The following is a 26,619-nucleotide window of genomic DNA, read 5'->3' on the forward strand; positions in this document are numbered from 1 at the left end:
CGTCCCTCGGATCCCACCACCTTGTGGTCCCCACTTCACCCTCTGGCCCATGGAGAAAAGCCTCCCTTCACTGGGAGGCCGTGGACACTCTGTTCGCAGCACGGTACAAGCCCCAGCCATGCACTGGTGAGCCTGGCAAACCTCCCTGAATAAGTCCTTGAATCTCCACAGGTGTCAGCTGAGCCCCTCAAGTTCTTTGTTGTGCATCATAAACCTAAGAAACTCATTGTTTCAAGAAGTTTCCCAGATTGGAAGAAGCAGGCAGAGCCTCAGGAACGTTCTAGAAGCTCCCATCCTTGGCCAGTTCCCGGTGAGTATCAGGTATCTGGCAGCAGGTCTACAGCTTCTGAGACCAGTGCCCTTCCACCAGCCTGCAGGGGCCAGGACCTCTGCTGGGCCCTCATCAGGAGGCAATGGAGCCAAGACCACGTCCTTCGGGGTGTCCAGAGGAGGCACTCCTGCATCCCTCTGCCTTCTGCCCTTCAGGGTCCTCGTCAGAGCCTGGAGCCCCTGTCTGGAGGCCATGGGACATGGCCTGGGGACAGCAACCCTGAAATAACAAAGCGACAGCTCTTCAGATGCTCCGGGGCTGTGCCATCACCCCCCATGCACAGATGTAGTCGGCCTGGTGTCCAGGGTGTCGGTGACAACCGGCTCAAGGCCGACATCCCCTGATTCCGAGAACAGGGTCTTTAATGCCTGCTCACACCCCTTGGCCCTAAGGCATTTACTGAGTACCTGCACTGTACTCGGAACTGTCCATGTCATCCTTCCACAACCGTATCATCAAAGTGGGGAAAATGAGGGTCAGAGGACCTCCATGACCTGCTGGATGAGGGGCATTCAGAACCATGAGCCTTGTCTGCCTGATATAGGGGTTTCCTAAGAGCGGGGGCTTGTGGGAGCCAAACCACGGGGCTGGGCAAGGGAGGGGGCTTCTATGACCCCCCCCCCAAGAGCTCTCCATCCAGCCTGAGAGTGGTGGCCACCATGTCCATCACATATCAGGAAACCCAGAAAAGAGCACTTCACATCACATCAAAATAGGGCTCAGGCAACTTCTTCATCGAGAGATCCTGGGTTAGTTATCCCAATGTGTGAGTCACTGGTGTGGCAGTCACTGGTGTGGGAGCCATTTGTGTGGGAGTCACTGGTGTGGGAGTCACCCGGTATGTACCACTGTGGTGTGAGTTCATCCCATGGGATAGATGGGTTTCACACACCAGTCAGCAGAGTGGGCCCATAAACCACAGGCCAAATCACAACGTTGCTCTAAGGAGCATCATTAAAGGCTCCACCCTTTCCTACAGCCTTGAGTCCTGCCCCTCTACCTGTCACATCATGGCTGGGAAGCTGTCTTTTGGTGGATGGTTGCTGGGGCCTTTGGGGGAATCTGGCCCTCAGGGAAGGAAAAGTGTTGGACCTGCGAGCCAGGCTTGGCCCAGACAGTGGTCCTCTGTCCATCAGGACCCCTGGACTGCCTCCTATGGACAAAGCAAGCCAGCACCCACCAACCACACCTTCCACTCAGACCCAACTCCTCCAGTCTCTTCCCTCTGAGACCTTGTCCCTCTCTCTACCTCCTCTGTGGAGTTCTTCCTGCACCGTCTCATTCATCTTTGTGTTCCCAGGGCCTTGGAACAGGCTTCAAGAAACCCAATCATTAATTCACTTAGCCCTTCATTCATTTATTCAAGGGTCATGTGTAGACCATGTGCGGCGAGTGACAACCCAGAGGTCCCTCCAGGTCTGGGCCTCAGACACAAAGTGCTGGCTCCTGCAGGGCCATCAGTGCATCGAGTCCAGACACGGTTCCTGCAGATCCAAGACCCATGAACCCAAAATGAAAGCAGCCCTCCCTCCCCCGCTGCACAGACACACAATAGAGGAGCGGGGATTGAAGCAACCAAAACACACGCTCCCATCAGGAAAGGGGGAGAGGGGAGACGCACTGGTCCGTTGGGGTTCTAGACTAAGGGGAACCCCCACCCGGGAAGGATGCTGTTCCTTAGTTAGGTCCTAACTCTGATCTGCAGGTGGGGGTGCTGGGGACCCAGGGCTCTGCCCTTTGGGGAGACCCTCCTTTTCTGCTGTTCTCATTGGCTGCATCCAAAGAGGCCACTAGACTTGTGTCCCTTTTCCAGGGCTAAGCATTGCATTCTACCTCCTTTCTGTAGAAGGTTTGGGGTCCAAAGGTCATTTTCAGTTTCAGTTTCAAGCCATTTGGGTCCACACTTTGGTTTCTTTGGCAGCACATCTGTCTCAAACCCAACAACATAGTCATCTTCTTACTGATTTAATTCTAATCAACTCTACATGCCGTTGTCTCACCAGAGTTCTTGAGAAATGCCTTTCCCCCACCTCTCTTTAATTTCATGTATCTAGATGCTTGGTTTCTTTTCCGTGTGCTATTTTGGCCAACGAAAAGGTTTTACTGGTCATCATCTTAATCTATTGAGATGTTTTAAACAACGAATGGGAAGAGCAAACCCTTATTTTGGTCCTTCCTGTGAGTTTACGTTTTAACTGCCTTTTTTGGCTCGAGCATTTCTCAGTGTTGATTTTTTGCTGTTTGGAACTGGGAAGTGGTTGTCTTATCAGCTGTACATCCTCAGATTTCTTGCCTCTGTTTCTCTTTTATTTTCAGCCAACAGCAGCCAACACGCCCTGTTAACATTCTGCTTCACAAACCATTCCCTTTAAGCTAGGAATGTGTCATGCCTTGGGTAATCATCTGTTTTTGAGATACCACAGGTGGTGCTGGCACCACCTATTTCACCAGCACAGGGTACGGACCACCCTCCTTCCAGGCTCCCATACAGGCTGCGGTGAAAACTCATGGAGGACTAGATTGAATGAGTGGAGAGGACAAACCAAGAGTCCTGGTTCAGCCAAAATCACCTTGAGATGCCTGATAAATAGACACTATGCATTTGGAATTCGGGGAAAGGGTTAATGATAAAGATATTAGCCAGGGAGCTTCTTTATGTCCTGAGAAGCATGAATAAACAAGGTGAATGATTCATTTGTTCTGAAGGAATTTTTTTTTTTTTTAAATTTCGAATCTCCTAAATGGGGCAGTTTTCAAATTAAACACAACACTGGAGGCTTTGTACTCTTAGCAACCCCTTCCCCATAGCTCCCCACCCACCACCCCTCAGCCACAGGAACCACTGCCTTCACCATCACCGCTACAAAGAGGAACTGCAGCATCTCTCAGGAGCCCTTGGAGAAGATAAAAGCGCGTGAGCCACCAGCTGCCCAAGATGATCTAAGTCCTTTTCAGGTCTAACAATCTCTGACCACATAACTAAAACTTAAATGCACCATGTTTCTTTTGTTATAGATCCTCTGAAATATTCAAGAAGGTTAATAATTAAGGCTAATCTCGAACCAGTTCAAAGCTCCAGCTCTAATGATCAGAGCTCCTTGACTGCTTCTGAGATTTCCCCATCATGCAGAGATTCCTCATCGTCAGTCCTCCTGTCACCCCTGAGCAGGTGGACTCTGAAAAGATGTTCTGAGCTGCCTCCTTTTATGACATCTACAGAGACAGTTGTGCAAGCTCATGGAAGTTTTGCTCAACTGTCTTCACTCTTTTAGGCTCAGGTAAACAATCAGTTTGAAGTGCTTGGGGTCTTTTTTTTTCTTCATGGACATAAATAAGTATGTCATCCATGTGCACCTTAGCAACATGGCATTTAAATACTTCACTGCCCGGGTAAAGACATTTGATGCCTGTGTCCCGGCTTGAATTAAGTATTTATTATGCATCTTTTCCCAAGGCCCGTTTGAAATCTTGGCATTTATCACCATGTTCAAAGAACGACATCCAATCCCTAGAAATGACTGGAGTCTTAGTTCTAGGCCTCGGCTGATCAAGGGTGACCTACAAGCATCATAAAATTGAAAAGAAAAATGAGGCTGCCACTTGGGTTATCTGTATGCCAACAGAGGACTACTTCATGGGACACTAAGTGTCAGGAGGGACGCTAGGTCCCATTGCCCAGGATAAGCTTCTCAACTAAAAATGCAGTCCCTGGTGAAAGGGTGGCTATTAGGAAAAGTCACAAAAATATTGTGGGGAAAATAGACATTCATCTTGACAGGTGCATCGCTGGTGGCACACGGCTGATGTATGTTCTGAGATGGAAGTTTTGACTTTTGTCCAGTGAGAAACTGGATTATTTGGTCTTCAAGCAGATAGTTCTGGTGCCCAGGAGGAGGCATGAGGCTCGGAGAATGTCCGGGGGAGAAATATGCTCTTTGCATAAGTAATAGCCCAGGTGGAATCCAAGCATCTTTTAGTCCTTTGTTTAATTTGAATTTTCTTGAAATTCTCTTGAGCCCCACTGCCTCCACCTTTTCTTTCCGGGTGCAGGGTGAGGCGTGGTATTCCTCCCACCTCTTCAACCTGGCTTTCTCAATTGCCTTCCCTCACCTCCTTGTCCACCCCTTCCCCTCCCCCACACCACCCTACCCTACCCTGACCCCTGTCCTGACATGTCTCTCTCCACGCTTTCCCTGGGCCATTGTATCCCCACGCACAACTTCACTGCCACATCAAACAGTTCTTACCTTTGCAAGGAACTTCCAAAATTTGATGAAAGCTGTGTCTTCTGTCCAAAAACAAAAAACAAACAAAAAAAAAAAACACACTTGCACACATTTATGAAGTTTTGCATTCAATTCAGAGGAGGCACTGACTCTGGAAGAACACCCCCAGCCCCACCCACCTGTAGGCCAGTGACTGTCAGCTCCCTGACCCGCACCCAGTTCCCTGTCCCGTGAATTCTTACTTTAAGCCACTTGTAAGGACATTGAGGGCTACTGTTCTCCATGGAACCACTGTAAGAACCCAGTGAACATCTGTTAAATGGTGAAAGGGCAATTTTAACTTGTAAAAATGCATGTAATGGTTTTCAAATACAGAGAAAATTCACAAAAGTGCATATAAAGTATGACCACAGTATCGGAAGAATATGCTTGGGAAAAAAATTGGAAGGAAACACATCATAATGTTACCAAGTAGGTTTTTTCCTGGGGGACGGGGTGGAATCATGGGAGATTTTTATTTTCTTCTTCAACCTTTGCTTTATTTTACAAATATTTTTGGAAAGTCCCAGTAGCCATGTACTGTAATCTGATTTTCTCTCATATTTTGCCATGCACCACTGTGTCTCCCCGACCTCCTCACACGCAACATATGTTAATACTCTAAACTCCAAAACTTGAGTTTCCAAGCACCATGAAGTCAACCTCTACCCTGCCTTATTGGGGAATCCAGGCACATTGAACCAGGTGGTTAAGCTGAGGTGGGGGCAGAGAGAGGTGGGAGGGACGGAGGCAGTGATGGAAAAGGAGGGTTAGGGTTAGCTTCTCCCAGGAGTTTTGGGCTTCCCCAAGGGCAGAGACCCACCCTCCATTTGGCTGCAGTATTCCCAGAGAGTCAGGATCCTAAGAAATGCAGCTTTTCAAACAGTGGTGGACAAGGCATTGCCCAAACACTCACACTGGGCAACCCTAAGCCCTGGACTATGGAATGGAAGAGTGTCACAAACTACAGAGTCAGCAGAGGAAAGCCAGATTCTCTGGCCCCAGCAAGGTAGGGATGCTCATAGGAGCTCCCAGCCAGGAGCAGGGACCTCCAGCAATGACTGAGAGCACATGTTTCCAACAGCCTGATTTAGTCCAATTTAGAAAAATAAAGCAAAATGATGGTTTCCATATCCAACAGGCTAGAGCAGATTCCTCCCTGCCACAATCATGGAACTGATACAGGAAACAAATGTGGGGCGAGAGAATGGCCGTGCCCCAGGGCCCAGGTGAGTCCCTGGGATGCCCCGCCACGTGAGGGTCCTTGGCTTTCCTCAGGGAAGATTTCAAGAGCAAGCCACAGTTGAGTAAAAGTAGATTTATTCTGAGAGATACATACGCCATAGACAGAGTGCAGGCTGTTTCAGAAGGCCAGAGAAAGGCCACAAGGCATGGAGGTGGGTGCTCAGTTTAAAGTAAAAGTAGACACACTCTCCATAGACAGAGTGTGGTCGGTCCCACGCAGAAGGGAGAGCAACTGCGAGCTGTGGGTTTGTCAGTTTTTATGGGCTCAGTAGCTTCATATGCTAACAAGCGGGAGGATTATTCCAACTACTTTGGGGAAGGGGCTGGGATTCCCAGGAATCGGGCCAGCACCCATTCTGACCTTTCGTGGTCAGCCTTGAAACGGCCCTGGCACCTGTGGGAGCACCATTTACCATGTTAATACATTACAATGAGAGTATAATGAAGCTCAAGGTCACTGGCAGTCAAATCTCCTGCCATCTTGGGCCTCAAGGTCTACTGGGAGTTGAATCTTCCACCATCTTGGTGTTAATTGCTGTGTCATTCCTTGAATGGCCATGGCCTGCCCGCTGCCCTCCTGTCTCAGAACTGGACACAATTTGATGTTTGAGTTGGTGGCTGTTTTCTGCTACTGCATCTGATGGAATCAGCCTTTGGAATCTTAGCTGCAAGAGAGACATAGACAGTACCTGGGGCCAGAAGGTGGCAGTCCTCTGGCTTTTTTCAGAGCTTTCCTCTGTGGAATCTGAGAGGGGCAGAAAGTCAGGTCCCCTCCATGCTCTGGGCTCCCTCAGTTTGACAGGCAAGATTCCACTTTTGTGTTTCATTTAATACAGTTCCCTGTGAGTCCATTCACCACAAAACTGTATGGCTTTAAAATGTAGGGAGAACGCCAGTCCTGGCCTCCCAACTCATTGGAGTCCAGAGGGAAAAGTTATTCCCTGCCCTGAGAAATACAGCAGAGCCCAGACTAGAGTCCAGGACTCCTGGCTCAATCCAGGGCTCTCTCCACCTTTGTTATTTCTCTCATGAGGAACACAAGGTATAAGAGTGCCCATCCTGGTGATGGGACCGCCTTGGCTGTTTCTGAAATCCTGTGGTTCTAAACACGCACATCTCTCCAGGCTCAGGAACAAGCACGGAAAGTCTGGCAAAGAAGTGTATTCTGGCAGATTTCCACAAACCCAACAACATCAGAGAAAGGGAAAGCTCAGTATTTGTGACAGCATGATTAGAAAAGACACATTCGCCCCTTCACAAATACCCAAGCCTAGCCCACAGGTTTCACGCAGGCTAGCAAAGCCAGCCCCTTCCAGTGATGCATGATGGGGCCGGTGGTGGATCCATTGACTGGCCCTTCAGCCTCCATTTCTGCCCCTCCAATTCACCAAGGTGGAGACTAAAATGACCCTCCTTGGGAACCCCAGGAGCTAGGGCTCCACCAACCAGACGCACTACGTAGGACTTCGGTTTAAAGCTGGAGACGACGAGCAGAGAGGCAGAGCATGAGGCCTCCATTCAGCTGGGACACTGGAGCCAGCAGCTGTAGTGACCACTTCTTAATTCACCACATGGTTTCCTGATTGGGTAACTTTCTACAGCAACAGTGGTGGGTTCCCGTGTTACCTCTGCAGAAGTAGCCACAGCCTTCTCCATCGTGGCAGAGTGGTTCTGGGGGCTTGGGGATGTTTCCTGGGAAGCTGACCTAGATTCTCCTTCTACAAGATCTCTGAAGTGTTTTGTAAGCATCTCTGTCCCTGCATAAAAACCATTTCTGCTTCAGCCAGTGAGGTGGATTCTGTCATCTGCAACTTAACCATTATTGAACTTTGGCATCTTTGCCAACCTAAGTGAAAAATAATAATAATACTGCTCATTACTTTTAATTTAATTTTCTCTTACGTGAAATTGAAAGCCTTCTTCTGTGTTTGAGAGGTATTTGCATTTTCTTCTCAGCAAATGATCCATTTTTTTAAAGAGGTATGACCCTCTTCATCACACTTACACTCTTTATTTCTTCCATTAGCTTTATAGTTTTACTTTTTACATTTAGATCTTTAGTGCAACTGGATTCTCTATTCCCATATGAGTTAAGATGTAAGTAGCCAGTTTCCCCAATATTTTCTATTTGTTGATTTATATGCATCTTTCATTGAATATCATGTCTGCATGAGTTTGTCCCTGAGCCATCTCTACTCTGTCCCATTGGCCTATTGGCCAGTTTTTACACTAGGATCACACTGTTTTATTGTAACATTGCAATCGTCTTCATAAATGTAGGATAAATCCCCCTCCTTGCTCTTACCTAAAGCTCTCTTAGTTATTTATGAATATGTATTCTTCTCTATAAATTTAAGAATAATTGTGTTGAAGCCCTCAGCCTATCAAGGTAGAGTTTTTATTGTGGTTATGTGAATTGACAGATTAATAGAGAGAATAGTAACACCTTTATGAACTTAATTTATTCAATCATGAGTATTTATTCAAATATTTTATGTCCTTTAATTACGTTTTATATTACCTTCTATTGATGTTTTGTGTAGTTTCTGTCAGTTTCTAGACAATTCATAGTCTTTATAACTATTGTGAATATCTTATTTTATATTGTATTTTAGGTGGTTATTGATGTTGAAGGTAAATGCTATTGATTTTTACAAATTGACCTTGTATTTAGCAACCCTGATGACTGTTCATATTAGATCCAATTATTTTCTGTTGATTTTGTTGTGTTTCCTACGTAGAAAATCATCTTTAACTAGAGTTTTATCCCATCCTTCTAATTCTTATAACTTGTTCCTTTTCTTATCTGATAGCATTTTTCCAGAACCTTCAATACCATGTAAAATCTGGCAGCAAGAGAGGTTACTGTTCATTTCTTCTTGATTCTAAAGGAAATATATCTAAAAGTTCCTGCATTAAGTATGACATCTGACATAGGTTTTTAGTTTTTAAGTTCTATCAAGTTAAGGAAGTCTCTTTCCTTGTGCTATAACTTGTTGAAATGTTTTTCATTGTTAAATGGTTGTCAACATACCAGAACAGCTAAATTAAAACAGATGAGGACATCAAGTGTTGCCCTTGTCAGGGGGAAAGTTAGTGACTGGAAAGGGGTGGAGGGGTGACATTTAGGGTTGTGGGTGCTGGTTGCATGTATGTGTTCAGTTTATGAAACTAATTGATCTATACGGTTATGATCTGTATACATTTCTGTACGTGTATTATTCATTAACACATTTTTTAAATTAGAAAATAATGTGTTGAGTTTTATCAATTTTTTCCTGCCTATATTGATATACTTACATCAAGAGATTTTTTTTTTAATGTGGGACCATCCTTACACTCTTGAGATAAACCTTCCTTGAGCATGTTGAATGACCTTGTTAATGCATGTTGAATTTGATCAAATTAATATTTCTGTTTATTCTAAAAGGTGAAATGAGCCTACAATTAATGCAGTTTGGGAGTTGCGGTTAAACTGCAAGCTGGGTGACTTGCCTTTTCTACTTTCTGGAATAACCAGAACAAGATAAGAAACATCTCCTCATTGATAGCTCAGTAGAACTTACAAAATAGATAGATTTGGGTCTTTTGTGGGGAAGGGAGCAGTATTTAATTATCCTATTTATTTAGTGTCTATTGGAATGCTAAAGTTTTCTATATCTTCAGTCCTCAATTATAGCATTTTATAAATTTCTTTAAATGTGTCCATTTTGTCAGAGTGTTCAAGTTTAGCAGAGTTTCTTCTTGTAATTTCATGGCTTTCTTTTTTTCTGTTTAAAACTCTTACCCATCTGGAATTCATTTTGTGGTGAAGTGATCTTATGGTTCCAGCTTTCCTTTTTTCCCACATGGCTACCGAGTCATCCCCACATTATTTATTCAATAATACATCATTTCCTCAGGGAAGCTGATTGATGTCAGAGGGAGAGTGGTGAGTGGCAGCTCCATTGTTCACTGGTAACGTCAATGGAGTAAGAGGCTCTGGGATAGACAGTGACGACGTGAGCCCCTTTGCCATGTCCCCCACAGAGAAGACAGAACAAAAGGAGAAACAGACAACTATCCATCCGGATTAGCATGCCCAGACAGACCCCTGCTGGCCCGACTCCGATGGAGGGGACCCACTGGGGAGCTAGTCAGGTAGAATCAATCACACAGCCGGAAGCTCAAGTGAGGCATGTATTGTAGTACTTAGGAAACAGGCTGTTAGAACAACAAAGACAGTATTCCTCTGTTTTCTCCCTCTGCATTTCATTCTGCAATATCATAACAAATGAGCAGGAGATTTCCCCAAAGTCAGAAAGTGCCTGTGACTTATTTTGCAAGGAACCTGGCTTTCAGCTCTGTTGGAGAAAATCCCCAAGGTTCCAGATAGATGTGAGCTCGCCTTTGACAGCAGCGGGGAAACAAGAGGCCCCATCTCGGGGGGGGGGGGGGGGGCGCTCCCTGCAGGAGTCTCAGTTATGCCTCTCCCCACCAACCCTGGGCTCTGGCAGAGTAGGACGTACAGTGATAGGAATCCCAAACATGAATGACCTCCATTGTCTTTAGAATATTCACAGTGAGGTGTGGGAGAACAGAAAAGATTATTCACTCTTCAAAGAACTGCTCCCACCCCACCCCATGTATATATTGCTGTAAGGAAGCACTTAGCTAGAAAATGTACTCCATCCACGGTTCATTGGGAGGAAAGGAGAGAGAAGACAGACCCTCAGAATGGGATGAATATTCTTCCTTTCATTCTGATTGGGCCATTTGGTCTACCTGACCACTCCTGGTGCACCTGTAGCAGTCCTCAAGGAATCCCATGCTTTGATTCACTTAAACCTGGCTTCCTAAGCCAATCAGGGGCAAGGAGGATGGGACTGCTCATATCCTGGTCTTGTCCTGGGTGCTGGTTGCATGCATAGACCAAGGAAGATTAGGTTCCAGAGCCTAACTGGGCATGTACTGGGAAGAAGAAACGATGGAGTACATGCTGGAAAGCAACTGACCAGGTTCATGACAGATTTTTTCTTTACTTTTTAATTGTTTAAATCATGGGAAACTATATATAACCTAAAACTTGTCATTTTAACCATTTTCAAGTGCACAGTTCAGTAACATTAATTACATTCACAATGTTGTGCAATCATCACTATATATTTCCAAAACATTTTCGTCATCCCAAACAGAAACTCTGTAACCATGAAGAAATAACTTCCCATTCTCCCTTACCTCCAGCCCTCAGTGACCTCTAATCTACTTATTGGCACTGTGAGTTTGTCTATTCAAGATATTTTATATCAGTGGAATTATACAATTGTCCTTTTTTGTCTGGCTTATTTCGCTTAGCATAATGTTTTCAAGATTCATTCCTTTTATGGCTGAAAAATATTCCATTGTATGTGTATACCACATTTAGCTTATCCATTCATCTGCTAATAAACACTTGGGTTGTTCCCACATGCTATCATGAATAATTCTGCAATGAACATTGATATACAAAAATTTGTACAAGTTCTGTTTTCAGTTCTTTGGGGGTATGTACCTAAGAGCAGACTTGTTGAGTCATAGAGTAATTCTATGTTTAGCTTTTTGAAGAACTGCCAAACTGTTTTCCACAGTGGCTGCACCATCTTACTTTCCCACAGCAATTTATATAAAAGTTCCGGTTTTTCCATATCTTCACCAACACTTGTTGTTTACCTTTAAAAACAGTTATAGCCATCCAAGTGGGTATGAAGTGGTAACTTACTGTGGTTTTGATTTGCATTTCCCCAATTACTAATGATGTTGAGCAGCTTTCCATGTGCTTGTGGACCACTTATATATCTTCTTTCAAGACATGTCCATGAAAATTATTCACTCATTTTCTCTCAATTGTTTTTACAAACAACTAGGGTTATTCTTTTGTTGGTGAGCAAATTCTACATAGTAAACTCTTGTCAGATGTATTATTCTTAAATATTTTCTCCCATTCTGTAAGTGTCATTTCACTTTCTTGGTAATATCCTTTGATGAACAAAACGTTATTTCTTCTAATATTCTCTCTGTTCCTTTCTCTCTGTCTTTTCCTTCTGGGACTACCATAACATGTATATTGATCTTCCTGATGGTGACCTACATATCCTTAAGCTCTGTACACATGTCTTCATTTATTTTTTTCTTTTTGCTCCCCTTAGCTGATGATTTCAATCTTCCTGTCTTCAAATTCACTGATACTTCCTTCTGCCTGCTGAAATCTGCTGTTGAACCATTTTAGTTTGTTTTTATTTTCAGTAATTGTACTTTTCATCTCCAGAATTTCTGTTCGTTTTTTTAATAATTTGTATCTCTTTATTGATGTTCTCATTTTTTCTTCATTTCCTGATTTCCTTTAGTTCTTTGTCTATGCTTTACTTTTACTCTTCGAGCAAATTTAAGACAGTTGTTTTAAAGTCTTTATATAGTAAGTTCAATGTCTAGTCTTCCTCAGGGATGGTTTCTTTCTACTTATTCCTTCGATGGATCATTTGTTCCTGTTTCTTTGTATGCCTTATGGTTTTTTTTTTTGTTAAACACTAGACATTTGAGTATTATAATATGATAACTCTGAAAATGAAATCCTCTCTTTACCACAGAGTTTGCTGGGCTTCCTTGATTGCTGAAAGCTGTAGTAGTCTGTTTAGTGAATTTTCCAAACAATTTTTTCATAGACTGTATTATCTGTCTTGTGTGGTCTGTGAAGTCTCTGTTTCTTAGCTTGTAGTCAGCTAGTGTTTTGACAGATGTTTTCTTGAACGCCAGGAGAATTTTTAAGTTGCCTTTTTCTTGATTCAGCATTTACTTACTTGTGAGCATTTAATCATTTTTTCTAGAATTCCAGCAAAATTGGTTCTGTGAGTTTTTACTTATTTTTTAATGTTGAAATAGGGGAACAAGAACTTGGAGCTGCCTATTCCACCATTTTTCTGATGTCCAATTCAGCAGAATTCTTTTGAAGATCAACTCTAGAGTGACTTTTGAATAAAGTCATGGTATATCTAAGAGCAAGCAAGTACTGAAGAACCAGTTTAATTGCACTCAAATTGAGGGCAGTAGGAGCACTGGGAATTGTTCGAATTTGCTTTGTGCAAGACACCCTCCCAACTGACAGACTCAATCTTTGCTTCCAAAAGTTTGGAGGGAAGTGAGGATGTGCAGAAGGCCCTGGGAGTTCCTGGCAATGTAGGCAATATCCAGGAATGTTAGTCTTTAACGTGTTTCATCATCACCATTCATTGTCATGTAGTTATCACATCACTCCTGAAGCTGTCACTGACCCAACAATCCCATTCCTCTGATGCAAGAATCAGAGCAGGTAACACAAAGGCAGGGTAGTTGGGACCCAAGTTTAGAAGCAGATAGCGCTGTGGTCAAATACTGCCTTTTCACTTACTAGCTCTGTGATCCTGATTAGAGCACCAAGCTCTCCGTTTTCAGTTTTCACATTAAAAAAGTGGAAGTAATTATTCACAGTAACTCACTGGGCTGTTGTGAAGACAAATGAGCAGCAGTCAGTGTCTAACATGTCATAAACCTGCCACAGAAGTTAGTGTGATGGCATTGCCCCTCTGCAGGGCCCTGGGCTCAATCTCCAAACCTGATAACAAGCTGTCTTCTCACTCTTGTGGGTGCAGATGGCACTGTTCTCTGCTCTACATATCCCTGGCCTCTCCAAGCAGATCCCAGTATTACCCAGTCCAGACCCAGGACTTTCATTCCTGGTGGATGTTTCTGGGTCCAGGACTCTTGCAGCCCCTCAATAGATCTGTACTCCAATAGACCAGCCCTCTATCTCCCAGGGGGCCCTTCCCCAGCATCCCCACCCTGTTTCTCCTCTTCTAGGCTGTGGCGTGTTCAACCAATCATTGCTTACCAATTCTTGGCTCTTTTTCCTCTATTACCCAAGAGGGCACAGTCAGGGATAGAGTGGGAGCAGGATGGAATTTTAAAACAATAATCAATTTTTCCCTCCAGTATGTTTCCTTGTCCTCCTAAACCCTCCGATTTCCCTCCTGGAGAACTCAGCCCATTTCTGGATTTTGAGTTTCCAAAATCTATAGTCCCAGAAAAGAAAGCGCTTAGGGCATATACAATAGATTTGGGAGCATCCAAGAGGACTTGGATCAGGGTTTACCATTCCTTACCCCTCAAACCAGCAAAGTGTCTCCAGGAGGAAGGCTTGGGAGCTGATATGTTTGAAGTCCCTGAGGAAGAAAGCCTGCTCCCTCCTGGGACAATCTGTCCCCTTTCTTAGGCATAACCCCAGGGTAAGGTCAAGGTCCCAGGGAAGAAGGGCGTGTGGTATGTTTAAGGTAGCAGAGGAGACCTCAAATGATCCTGGAAACCACAAGGAATTGACTCAGCCCTGAGTCACTAGTCAGTGACTGGTCAGAGTGGACTGACCACTGAGGACCAGGTGGGACCAGAGGCATCTCAATAAGACCTGTTTCAGGCAGATAACACTGAGAACTTTTAACTCCCAAGCTTATAACCCCAAAACGTAGGTCTAAACCCAGGGGAAAATGAAGGAAGACCAATTTGACTGAAATCGTGTATGTACATTCTCAGCAAAATGGAAACATAAAATAAAAATTAAGTTATAGGAAGAATGTGGCATTTCTTTCTTTCCTGAACGGCTATATCATCCTCTACAGAAAGGCTTGAGCCTGCGGCTTATTTTTTCCACATTAGAAACAGCTACATGGCCTGCTGGCAAGGAGTGGGAGTAGCTTCTAGTATCAAAAGAACTATTTGAAGGGTCAACCCGACAGGAGCGTCCCTACTCTCACTCTGATTCTGCCTGCAGATCTCCTGCAGAGCCCTTACTGGCCAAATCCAACTGGCAGCAGAGGGTAGGAGGGACTGGAGGAGGCGGTGCATACAGGTCAGCTTCCTGGGACTGAAAGCATGGTGAGGAAAGGTAGAGAATGCATCTGGAGAGCCAAGAGGAGATGTCCAGAATCCCATGTGGCACTGCCCTCATTGGTATGAACTACCAGAGAGAGTGCTCTCTTGCTGGCCTCACCGTGGGGCTGGAGGAGGAGCCAAGCATAGGAGGAGTGGCGAAGCTGGAGCCACTGTGGTCAATAAAGTCGACACCACAAGATCATTTGAGAATCCCTTCTTCAAGGAGGAGAAATAAAGGACGGAGCTGGGAATGGACGAAAACCTTGGACACTGCATGGTGGATCACACCAGAGAAGTGAGGTTGGCTACAGCAGCAGGTGAGAAACTGAAGCAAGGAGAGAGGTGGGAATAACAAGAAGATAACTCCAAAAAGTTTGGGCTTCCCATCGGGTTAACCTGCTCCGTGTGGATAGGTTTGAACAGGTGCTAGACATAATGCAGATCTTTCTCTTCACCACGGCAGCTCCACCCATAGCAAGGAACTGGAGAACTGCATTGTGGGAATATCTTCAGGGACTTCACAGGATCCAGCCATATGTGCAGATTGGATCAGAGTCAGAGAGCTGCTTTGCTTAGAGGAATGAGTTGAGTTGAGTTGCAATTGACTGGTCGACGTGTTATTATGCCATTTAATTAAATGTTGTTTATCTCTAATTGGCAACTTTATTTTCAGAGCTAATACTTTTCTTCACATCTCAAACATTTTCTTAGGCCATTGTAAAGCTCAGATAGGGATAGTGAAGGGAAGCCCCTGGGGGACAGCTGTGTAGGTGGCCAGCAGCCACCCATCCAGATGGATGCTTGAGGCTGGGGAGCTCCAAGAGAAAAGTTGCCAAGAACTAACAGAGCACCTAACTGCCAGACCAGATTGAGAGAGATTTGCAGATAGCTCACAGATATGGGAAGAATTTGTCACAAATACATAGAAAATTAATAAAATTTTAAGTCAATAATTGACTCTTAGAAAAGTTAAGCATTGCACAAGCAATGAAATGTAAGTTACAGAACATCAGTCGCGTCAGCTATGAACAACATTTTCATAATCATTGTAGTGTAAACACTGAATTCTGATTTAACCAACAAATATGATGTAACTTTATTGAGATGGTGGGAGAGGGGAAATGGGTGTTTGAGTCCTCAAAGCTTCCCTTACAGTGGGAAATAGGTAGATCCCAGGTAAGTCAAATAAAGACCTGCGGGGTTAAGTGCATTATTGAGAGCCACGGAGATAAACATCAGAAGAACCTCGAGAGCTGAGTCTGCCAGGCACAGGCTGACATCCAGCTTGTGAATAACAAGAGGTGGAGAGGGGTATCCCTGTGGCGGTCCCCAAGCCTGGCTGTTTGGGGGAAGCCACAGGACAGCGATCCCTGGACACCAGCAGGTTTTTTCCAGCAGCCCCCTCCTTGGCTTGTTTCCTAGAATATTCACTGGAGTTGCTTATCTTTATGACAGACTCATCCTTTTCCTGGATTTTGACGAAGTTAACGGGAAGATCTTGGTGGGAACCAGAGTGTTATGCACCTTCCCTCACACCCCCATCCCCTGCCCCCACCTCCCGTGAGAGCTAAGGAGACACGGTGCTCAGAGACCCTGACCCACACAGTGCTGCCATCTCCAGTTCAGTCCTCCACTGTCACCACAGTGGGTGCTGAGGTCCCCCACACCCCTCAGGGCCTGTGTGCAGAGGGGTGTCTTCTCTGAAGGGAGGTTCACAGCCAGGATGCTCTTAGGGTATGGCCAAGAGTTCCACCTCCCTGAGGTGCTCCCCTCCCTGGAGCAAGCCCACATTGCACCCAGTGACTTGGGGTACAGAGGCTCCCTTTCCTCAATTCGGGGTGTTTCTGAAGGGCCAGCCTAGCTTTGGAGCAGCCAGGGGTCTGCTGAGGCCTCTGTTGGGACTGAACGCAGCCGAACTCCCCTCTCTGTCAAGCCACACTCTCCTCCACCCATGCTGGTCCTGAGCACACCGGCCTCGCACAGAGCCATCTCCGTCTGCTTCCAGGGAGCCTGACCAAAGGAGGTGCCTTCAGGTCACCTGCATTCCACTTGCCAGAAAGGAGAAAGGGCGCGGAGAAGCAGCGGGGAGGTCTGGGCTGCTGAGTTCTGGAAGTCACACCCTGGATTCCATTGCTTAGGACCCAATTGCTCGGCCACACCTCACATCTACAGAGCTGGGCAAATAGAGTCTAGCCATGTCTCCTGGAAACTGGTGAGAGTGGTTAGTTCTCTGCCACACTTCCCTCCCTCTCCTCGCACTCGTGTGCGTGCATACACACATACAGAGATCCTGGGGGAAACACATCTGCAGCACCTGAAGGACTAATGTTTGAGGCAACTCAGCCCACTTCTAGGTGGTAGAAGAGACGCTCTGTCAGTGCCGACACCCCTGGACTCTCCTAATAAGAACCTCTCCGATTAAAAACCCTTGTCATCAGTCCATTCAATTAAATCGCTGATGCTTCCTCTGCCTTCAGAAGAAATTTGTTTTTCAGAAAGAGCCAAGTGAACTCTGAAAGCTCTAGAAAAGGATTAATAGAGAGTGTCCTCTCAGCCATAAATTCCAGTGTTTCAAAGAGTCAAAGGGAACCACGTGACCTGGTCATTTCTGCCAAAAGCCTGTAGAGTCCCTCGCCGAACAGGAAAAGGAAGGAGGGCTTTACCAATAGCCACCTGATGTCTCAGGGTGCAGGGTCAGCCCCGGCTGCAGACCTGCTGCGAAACAGGGGACCAAGGGCACTTTGACAACAGCAAGTCAATCTTCATGGAATTGGGGGCCCAGCAAGTTTTATCTTACAGTAATAAAATTGTTTCATTTTCTAACTAAAAGCATTTCTCAAAATATAAGAGAGCTGGAAATCTTCCATGGAGATGCTCCAAGCCCTGGGAGTGGTCTACAGTAGGAAGAGAAGGTGGGTAAATCTGGGTGCCCTGGGCATCCCCTCTGCTGTCCAGGGACAGTCCACAACCTGTCAGCCAAGAGAACTCAGTTCCATTGAATGAGAAGTGTCCACTCCACCCGCTAGTGCTGGGAGGCGAGCGTGGCTGCTGAGCCTCTGGGCAGTAGGTCCCAGTGAGCATGCTCCCCATCCCGTTTCAGGATCCAGTGCATGCAGGTGGCAAAGTGGTTTCAGAAGACTGGAGCCGGGGCCCCGCCCACCACTCCTCTGGGACCCATGTCCCAGCACCACTCTGGGTGGCAGAGCCAAGGAGAGCGTCTTTCCCCCAGTCTCACTTTGCTCCTGGCCCACAACCTCGTTCATCTGCCCTGGCCCCACAGCGCTGGGGGCACGGGGCTCCTGTGCTGGCATGTCCTGCCCAGCTCTCTCTCCCATTCTTGCCGCCTCTCTCTGCCCAGCTCTTCCTGGACACTGACCAGCCACATAGGCCTCCTGGTGGTGCACCATGACCCCTGATAGGAGGGAGAAAGCTCATCCTTTCAACAGCCTGACATTGAGGGTAGCTTTTCCTCTTCCTGCTGATTTCATTTGACATTTTTTCCTATTTTCTTACATTTCTTCTCCTCTCTTTCCTCTCGCGGACTCTCCACTTTTTGCCCTTCCCTTCTTGTCACATAGACACATGACTGCGTGCATGTTTCTATTTTTTCCTCCCTTTCGCCCACACTTAAAGAAGGGAAGTGAGGATAAATCCTCTTCTGGGAGTCAAAAGATTCAACAAAGAAGCGGCCCCTCCCCACCCCCACCTGCAGATGAGAAAAGATGCTGGAGAAGCTACCCACAGGAGCCAAGAGTCCACCGCAGTCCTGGGTCTCTAACACCATCATTTCAACTGTTCAAACGTGAATAATAATTATATTATATAATATATAATAAAAATATTAATAATAATAAAATCTCAACATTTCACATGGGGCTCTTGTTTTAAATGAGATAATGAGCCAATGCACTTTGGAGCGTCTAAAGCTCTACGTTGATGGCTTGTTATCTTTTTCAGGTTACAGATTCTTTTGAGATTCTGAAACATTTATGAAATATTCATTCCAGAAAAAGAGAACAAATATGCACACTTTCCAATGTAGTTTCAGAAGTCCAGCCCACGGACCCTGAGGTAGACCCTGCCTGCTCCACGGGCTTTCTCTCCCACAGAGTTACTGCTTTCTGGGTGCCTCCTCTGTCCCAGGGCCTGGCAGGCTCCAGTGGGTGGACTGACTTTATCAATGCAATCTCGTTTGATCCTGGTGACAACCCTATCAGAGTGGTATTACCTTGCCCATTGTAGAGATAAAGAAGCCAAGGCTCAGAGAGGTTAAGGGACTTGAGCACGATGACACGGCTAGTGAGTTGTGGAGCCAAGACTAGAACCAGGTCTCCTGATTCCAAGACCAGTGTGTTTTTCACGTCACTCACCTGGATTTCCCTTCTCTTCACTGCCTCTTTGCAAATCCTATGCATCCACTGAGGTACAGCTCCGGGCTCCCTCTTCTAAGAAGCCTTAGTTATACGTCATCTTACGTGAATTGTCTTCACATGGCCGTGTCCTGTTTCACCAGAATGATGGAAAGACCCTCCACTCACAGGTCTATCAGATCATCGGTGCCTCAGCATCGGGTGCTGGGTGAGCTTCTGCCTGTCCGGGAAGGGTCAACCAGAGACTCTCCTCCTTATGGCTTTACCATCACCAGCTGGGGCACAAGGTCCACAGTTCCCAGAAATCAGTGGAAGCAGCAGCCACACCACCAGACCCTCGAAGCTGGAGAGCAGAGCCCCCAATACGATCTAGGGTCTAACCTTGGCATCAGGTGCAGAACTTCCCCTGCTTCCCCAGTGTATCCCAGGGCCTTGAGCTGCATGCTTATACACACTGTGCATCCGTATTGTCACAGTTGAAACAGAGTAGGACCCTGTGGGGTCCTCCCAGGTACAAATCCTTTCCAGTGTCCCCCATTTCTTGTTGGTAGGAAACAAGCTTCATTCAGCCTCCTTGACCTTCCCTGAGCTCCAAAGGGCAGATTCAAACAGTTGCTAATCAGGGAAGGGAGGGAATGCAGAGACTAGGGAGGAAGAGTCTAGAAATAATAGTGCAGCTTTGGGGCAGGTCCTGGTCCCTGCTGAAGCGCAATACATAACAACATCTTTGAGTTCTTCTGCAGGAACTAAGGCCCTCACCCAGGTGGAGGATGGCAACTTTAGGCTGAGCACAGGACTCCCGGAGCCCTGCCTGCTTGCCTCCCCACCAGCCAATCAGCATCCCCCACCCTAAATTTTTGCCTATAAACAATTTTTTCCAAAAACCATGAGGAAGTTCAGGTTTTTCAAGCTAAGCCACCTATTCTCCTTGCTCAGCCCTGCAATAAACCTTTCTCTGCTCCAAACGCCCATGTTTTGGTTTGTTTGGCCTCACTATGAACTGAGCACATGAACTTTTGTTTGGTAATACAGTGACCGTGGCTATCCCACCCAAGACGCCTCACCTGAAGGGAACCAACAGTGACACACAGTCACCCTCGGGTGTGTTCAGCAAACGTCTACAAATGTCAACCACCGTTACAGAGCACCTGCTCAGGGCCGGGCTCATGCATGCTCTCACAGTGCTGTCAGAACAAACGGAGAGAGATGAGTTTCCATCTGACAGTTTAGCCCTGGAGAGCTGCCAAGTGTCATGGTCAGGCCCCAGAGCCCGTGCCGACCCTGACCTCCCTGCCCTGTTCACTGATCCGGTGAGTATCCAGGCGCTCTCTTTAACCCGTGATGGCTGCCTCTGTGAGTCTCCTCCAGCATCATCACTGTTTGCTCTAGGCAGAGACCAGGGACCGCGTGTGCACAGCAGGGGCCCAGAGGGGCTTCCCCAGCTGGCCAGGCAGCAAGCGCACACCACAACGGAGCAAGGAGACTTTCTCCTGGTGATGCTGATTATAACAGTGATGCAGCCTCCCTCTCCAACCTCCTACCACACAACCCAGCCCTCTGGCAGGATGGTCTTGTCCTCTGTCAGCCACCCAGAGACAGCCTGGCAGGCAGTCTTGCAAACTTCCCTTGCAAACTCCTTGCAGACCAGGACTGCGTCCTCCCTACCTCTTACCCCACAGCACCTGTCTCCAGCCATATAAACACTTCAAAGTTCTTACTGCGAGGATCAGAGGAGAAAGGAACTGCAAATCTGCAGCACAATGCTTGTCCCTGTGCGGAGCACCTCCTCTGCTGGGCTGCCTTCACTCCACGGGGAGGCTGAGCAGCCCTCACTGAGCAGGCAAGCTCAGGTGGGCCGACTTCCCTCACACCTTCTCCGGATGCTGCAGGTCGGGGTGCAGCAGCTCTTCCCAGTGATGCCCTGCAGCCCTTTCTAACCTTCCCCAGGGACCTGAGGCTGATGAGCTCTGAGGGAGGGTGACAGGGACCTGCTTAATTATCCCAGGCAGGGCAAGCCCAGCAGGTCCCAGCTCCCCACCAGAGTTGGGGGAGGCCAGCCTGGGTTTGTTAATAAGGACAAAATCTCAGGCCCAGTGGGAGCCATGCTGGCAGAGTTCACACCACTAGAGCATAGTGTCCAAAATACACTCTTCCCTGGAAACTGAATTAGCGTCTTAACTCTTTTTTACTACTCTCATAGGTCTCTATCTTCCCTCCTCCACTCTCCTTCTCCACCTAAACCACTCAGGCACACCTCCTGAGTGACAGCTGGCTTCCAGGTGTTATCCTAAAAAGACTTGTTTTCTTTAAGTTCCTAAATATGTTGATCAAAAAAGACACCAAGCCAATGTGAGGGGGCTCCCAACAGCCAAAGACAGGGTGATCAGAGCATCAAAAAGAGGAAAACTCTGGAATGGATTAAAATACATTAACCACATAAAATCAAAGAGTTTAAAAACATCCATAACTGAATGTAAGGTAGATGAGAATTTTCTGTACTGTCTTTGCAACTCTTCTGTAACTCTAAAACTATTCTGGAGTCATTTATTAAAAAGAGAGAAAGCAGGCATGGAAGGCCACATATGGTGATGATTCTGTTTGCATGAAATGGACAGAAAGCAGAGCTGCGGTTGCCTGGGGCCAGCAGGAGAGGGGAGAAAGGAATAACATCTTAATGAGAGTGGGGTTTCCATGTAAGATGCGAAAGAATCTCTGGAACTAAACAGTGATGATGCCTTCATAACATGGGGAATGTATTAAATGTCACTGAATGTTAGACTATAAAATGAGAAATTCTATGTTATGCATATTTACCATAATGAAAAAAGAAAAAAGTTTGAATGCATGAATACATAGCAAAATGTAAAAATATGTATGAGAATGGTAGCATTTCATTTCAAGATGGTAGATATTGGATTGTGAAGGAAAACAGAAAACAGGATGATGCCATGGTACCTAAGCTATACATATGCATTCATTCATTTACTCATTCATTCATTCATTTACTCATTCATACATGCAAGTAATGTTTACTGAATGTCTGTTCTGTGCCAGTTGCTATTCTAGGGGACGGGATATGTGTGTGAAAAACAGACAGAACTAACCTTCTGTTGTACCTATAAATCTATTTTGTGTGCCCCTGAACCAACATGACTGTATATTAATCACCAAGTGTGTATCTTCAAGGCTGGTACCTGTGTAGTTTCATGCGTCTATTGAAGGCACTGTGGTAAGTAATCTTACAAGATTGTCCTACTTAATCATCGTCAACTTTGCAAAGTAGATTTTAATTCTGCTCCACAGATAAGTCATGAAGTCTTTCAGGGGTTGTACCACTTGTGCAAAGTCACAGAGCTGACAGGCACTGGAGCTTGATTCGGACCCAGAGAATCTGACGTAACTTCCATGTGAAATGGGAATGATGTATCAATAGCATCTCCTGAACTTGCCACTCTCCTCAGGAACAGGAGAGGCACTTTTGACTTTGTGTAAACTTCCCCGCGTGCACTTTGACAGGAATTCCTAGCACAGCTATGAGGAAGTCCTGATATAAGAAGGTTTTCAGCAGGATATGTTTGGGATGTCTAGGTTGCTTACTATTAATAAACCTGGGGTTATGGATTTATGGGATACACTGGCCGAAGAATGGGATATAGTTGTATCAGCTCTCAACCTAAGTGAATAATGAAGTAGAACCATCAAACATCCAAAATCTAAGTGGCTTTCTTTACACTAACTTGTACTTCACACATCATTAGATCTCATCTGTTACTCTGAACCATGTCCCAGTTCAGAAAAAGGGATGTGTTTTTTGAAACTGCATTTGATGGCTCCGATCCCTGGAAGAGACCAGTGCTGTTATGCTGAGTCTGTGCCCACTGCTTCCTTGTAGTTTCTCCCTAATAATTAGTGAGTTTGGGTTAAGATTTTTTTAATTAAGATTTTCTTTAATCTGAGTTCAAAAGGCAGCAAGAGAAAAACAAAGAGTTATTTATAAGAGAACCCCCATAAGGCTATCAGCTGATTTCTCTACAGAAATGTTGCAGGAAAGAAGGGAGTGGCAAGATATATTCAAAGTCCTGCAGGGAAAAAACCTGCAACCTAGGATACCTGCCCAGCAAGATTATCACTTAGAATAGAAGGAGAAACTAAGAATTTCTCAAACAAACAAAAACTGAAAGAATACAGAAATACCAAACTCATCCTAAAAGAAACATTGAAAGTTCTCTAAATAGAAAAGAAGAAGGAATCTATAGCAAAGAGAAAATCACATTTAAAAATGTAATAACTACGATGAACAGCAAAAGAATAAACATGATATAAAGGAGGACATCAGAATCATAAAATGTGGGAGACGTGAGCAAGAAAATGTAGATTTTTTTCTTTCACTTTAGAATGTGTTTGAGCCTATACGATTACCAGTCCAAAGCAAGTAAATATAGTAATGGGTTAACATACTTGAAAAACAGGGTAACCACAAATCAAAAACATACAATAGAGTTACAGAAACCAAAAAGAAAAGAACTCAAACATAATATAAAAGAAAATCATCAAACCACAAAAGGAAAAACAAAAAGAAAAATAGAGGAATAAAGAAGAAATACAAAATCAACTAGAAAACAAAGTTTAAAATTGCAATAAACACACACCTATCAATAATTACCATAAATGTCAATGGGCTAAATGCTCCAATCAAAAGACAAAGAGGCAGAGACTGGATCATAAAACAAGAGCCTACAATATGCTGCCTACAAGAGACCCACTTTAGGGTGAAGAACACACACAGATTGAGAGTGAGGGGATGGAAAAAGATATTTCATGCAAATGGAAATGACAAGAAAGTGGGGGTAGCAATATTCTCATATCAGATAAAATCTGAGTTTATCGTGATATTTACAAAAGCAAGCAAATAAACCTCATTGATCCCTGTAGGAGGCAGCTAGGAAATCAACTCATTTTTCTAAAAATTGGTAAAGGGCAACAACTGAGCTTTTTTTCTGCCCTTCCTGTACAAACTGCATCTCAGAGTAGCTAATATTTCATAAGGGAAATCTCTCTTTATTGAAGAACTCCAGCTAGTAAATGCAAAAGGATTGGGACAATTTTGCAATTCCTAATGAAATAATGGGTCTAGGTAATGACTCTGAATGGGTGCTGACTTCATTAAGTAAAGATGTGATAAGGAACAGCCAGGCTGATAACACAAATCCACCATCAGAAGAGACAGGACAGTCGGACACCATATGCCACCAGATCAGTCCAATAGGAAGTCCCCAGGACCCATCCCACCCTGCAAAGAGAGCAAACCTGAGCCCAGGGGAGCCCCTGGGTCTGACTGTGTGTTTACAATAAAACTGGGAGACAGAATAGCATCTCAGAGAACACCAGGCTGGAGGAATGAGCTAAATCATGACTATGGAAGTCCTACAGGACAAACAATCACATTTCTTACACAAAAGGAAAAGGAGCAGGGGAGATTAAAAGAGACAGAAGAGTTACATCAACCAAATGCAGCAGGTGGCCCTTGTTTGGATTCTGACTCAAATTAATCAGCAATAAAAAGACACTTTTGAGCCAATCTGGGAAATCTGAACACATTCTGATATTAAAGAATAATTATTGTAACTGATTGTACTTCAATAAAAAAAGAATAATTATTTATCTTGAGCGTTTCATTTTGGTATTGTGGCTATGCTTAAAATATCAGGTAAAAAAACCTGTGGAGACAGTTATTGCTGAAATAATATGATGCAGAATTTGCATGAAAATACTCCAAGAGAGAATGGGTGAAATGAGATTTATCGTGTGTAGTGGATACATGAGGCTCACCATTCTCTTTATTCTCGGTGTGCCTGACATTTTCCATAATAAAAGATTAAAGTCACTTTTAAATGCAGAAATAGTGATCAAAGAAATAGCAAAATAAGATAAACAACCAGGTCCTACTGCAGAGCACAGGGAATTATATTCAATATCTTGTAGTAACCTATAATGATAAAGAATATGAAAAAGAATGTATATATGTATACCTGAGCCACTATGCTGTACCCTAGAAACTAACACAACATTTGTAAATCAACTATACTTCAAAAAATAAAATTAAAATACTATTGTTGATAAATTGGGTTAAATAAGATATATATATATATATATATATATCTTTAAGGAAATAAAATATGCTGGTCATTGTCCTTTGCATCTGAGAACACCTCAGCAGCTCTCACCCCCTCTGACAGCCCCATGATTAGCTCCAGCCTCTACAGCACGAGGAGGGTCAGGTGGGCTGGTCACCTCTGGGGGCCCCTCACCTGATGGAACAGAGTGGACTCCTCTTATATTCCCTGTGGTGACCACTACCTTGCAGGTCCTCAGTAGGGGCATTTGAAGTGATGATCTGGATCCACTGACCAGTATGTGAAGTCGGATAGCTTTTGTTTATAAGCTGACATGGTGTGGGACAGATGAGATTAAAGTCTGAGGTGGATGGTGTGGAGTGGCTAGGATGGGGTGTGTTGGACTGGGCTGGCTGGGAAAACATGGGTGGAATAGGATGATCTGGATGGCATGGGTTGGAAAGGAATGAAATGAGAATTTAGGTTTTGCTTATCAAAGTGGGAAAAAGATGAAGTGGCAATAAAGTAATAGAAATCTTAGGAGACGTGACTATTCATAGGAACGATTAACTCAAAAGAGATTATTAAGAAGTGATTGGACATATAATACTGGATATAATACTGTAAGTCACCTATACTTCAAGTACAACTTCTCAATAACCATAACAAGAAATAAGCTATTTGTCTGTGCTCCCCAACCCCCATTAAGGGCAAACAGATTTCTGAGCTGTGGGTTCACATGAGAGAGCAGCTTTGATTATCTTACCCCTTGAACTCTCAGTACGGAAACTTCCCTCTCCCCGGTGCAAGAAGAAGCTGGCTGGTGTCTTGAGCTGGGGTGGGGGACACAGGGGAAGCAAGCCCCCGAGAGGGCATGTGAGTGCCTAATGTGTTTTTTAGCGCTGAGGCAGATTGAAAATGGCTACAAATTCTTTGACACGTCTTCTGCCCTGAGATGGGGTGTTTGTTTGTCCCCTGGAGTTGGTGCATCCTGTGTCTGCTGTCAACAACAGAATGTGTCCAGGTGATGCTGGGCCAGTTTTCAAGGCCCGGATTTTGAGACTGGCAACTGCAGCTTCTCATCTCCTGGACCTTTTGGAGCCCTGAGTAGCTGTGTAGGAAGTCCTGCTACCTGGACAGGGGGACCACCTGGATGGCCTATGTAACTCCACAGCAAGGAGGATGGACCCAGCTAAGCCCAGCCAGTCCCCCATCCTATACCCCATGCCCTACACCCTAGTAGGCACCAGGCATGGAAGTGAAGACTTCCTGCGACCTTCAGCTGCCAGCTGAATACCTCCAATCATTGCCTCATGGAGCAGAAGGATTGCCCTGCTGAGCCCTGTCCAAACTCCTGACCCCCAGATCATGAGCATAATGAA

Source organism: Camelus ferus, chromosome 5 (assembly GCF_009834535.1).
Source record: "Camelus ferus isolate YT-003-E chromosome 5, BCGSAC_Cfer_1.0, whole genome shotgun sequence".
Classification (NCBI taxonomy): Eukaryota; Metazoa; Chordata; class Mammalia; order Artiodactyla; family Camelidae; genus Camelus; species Camelus ferus.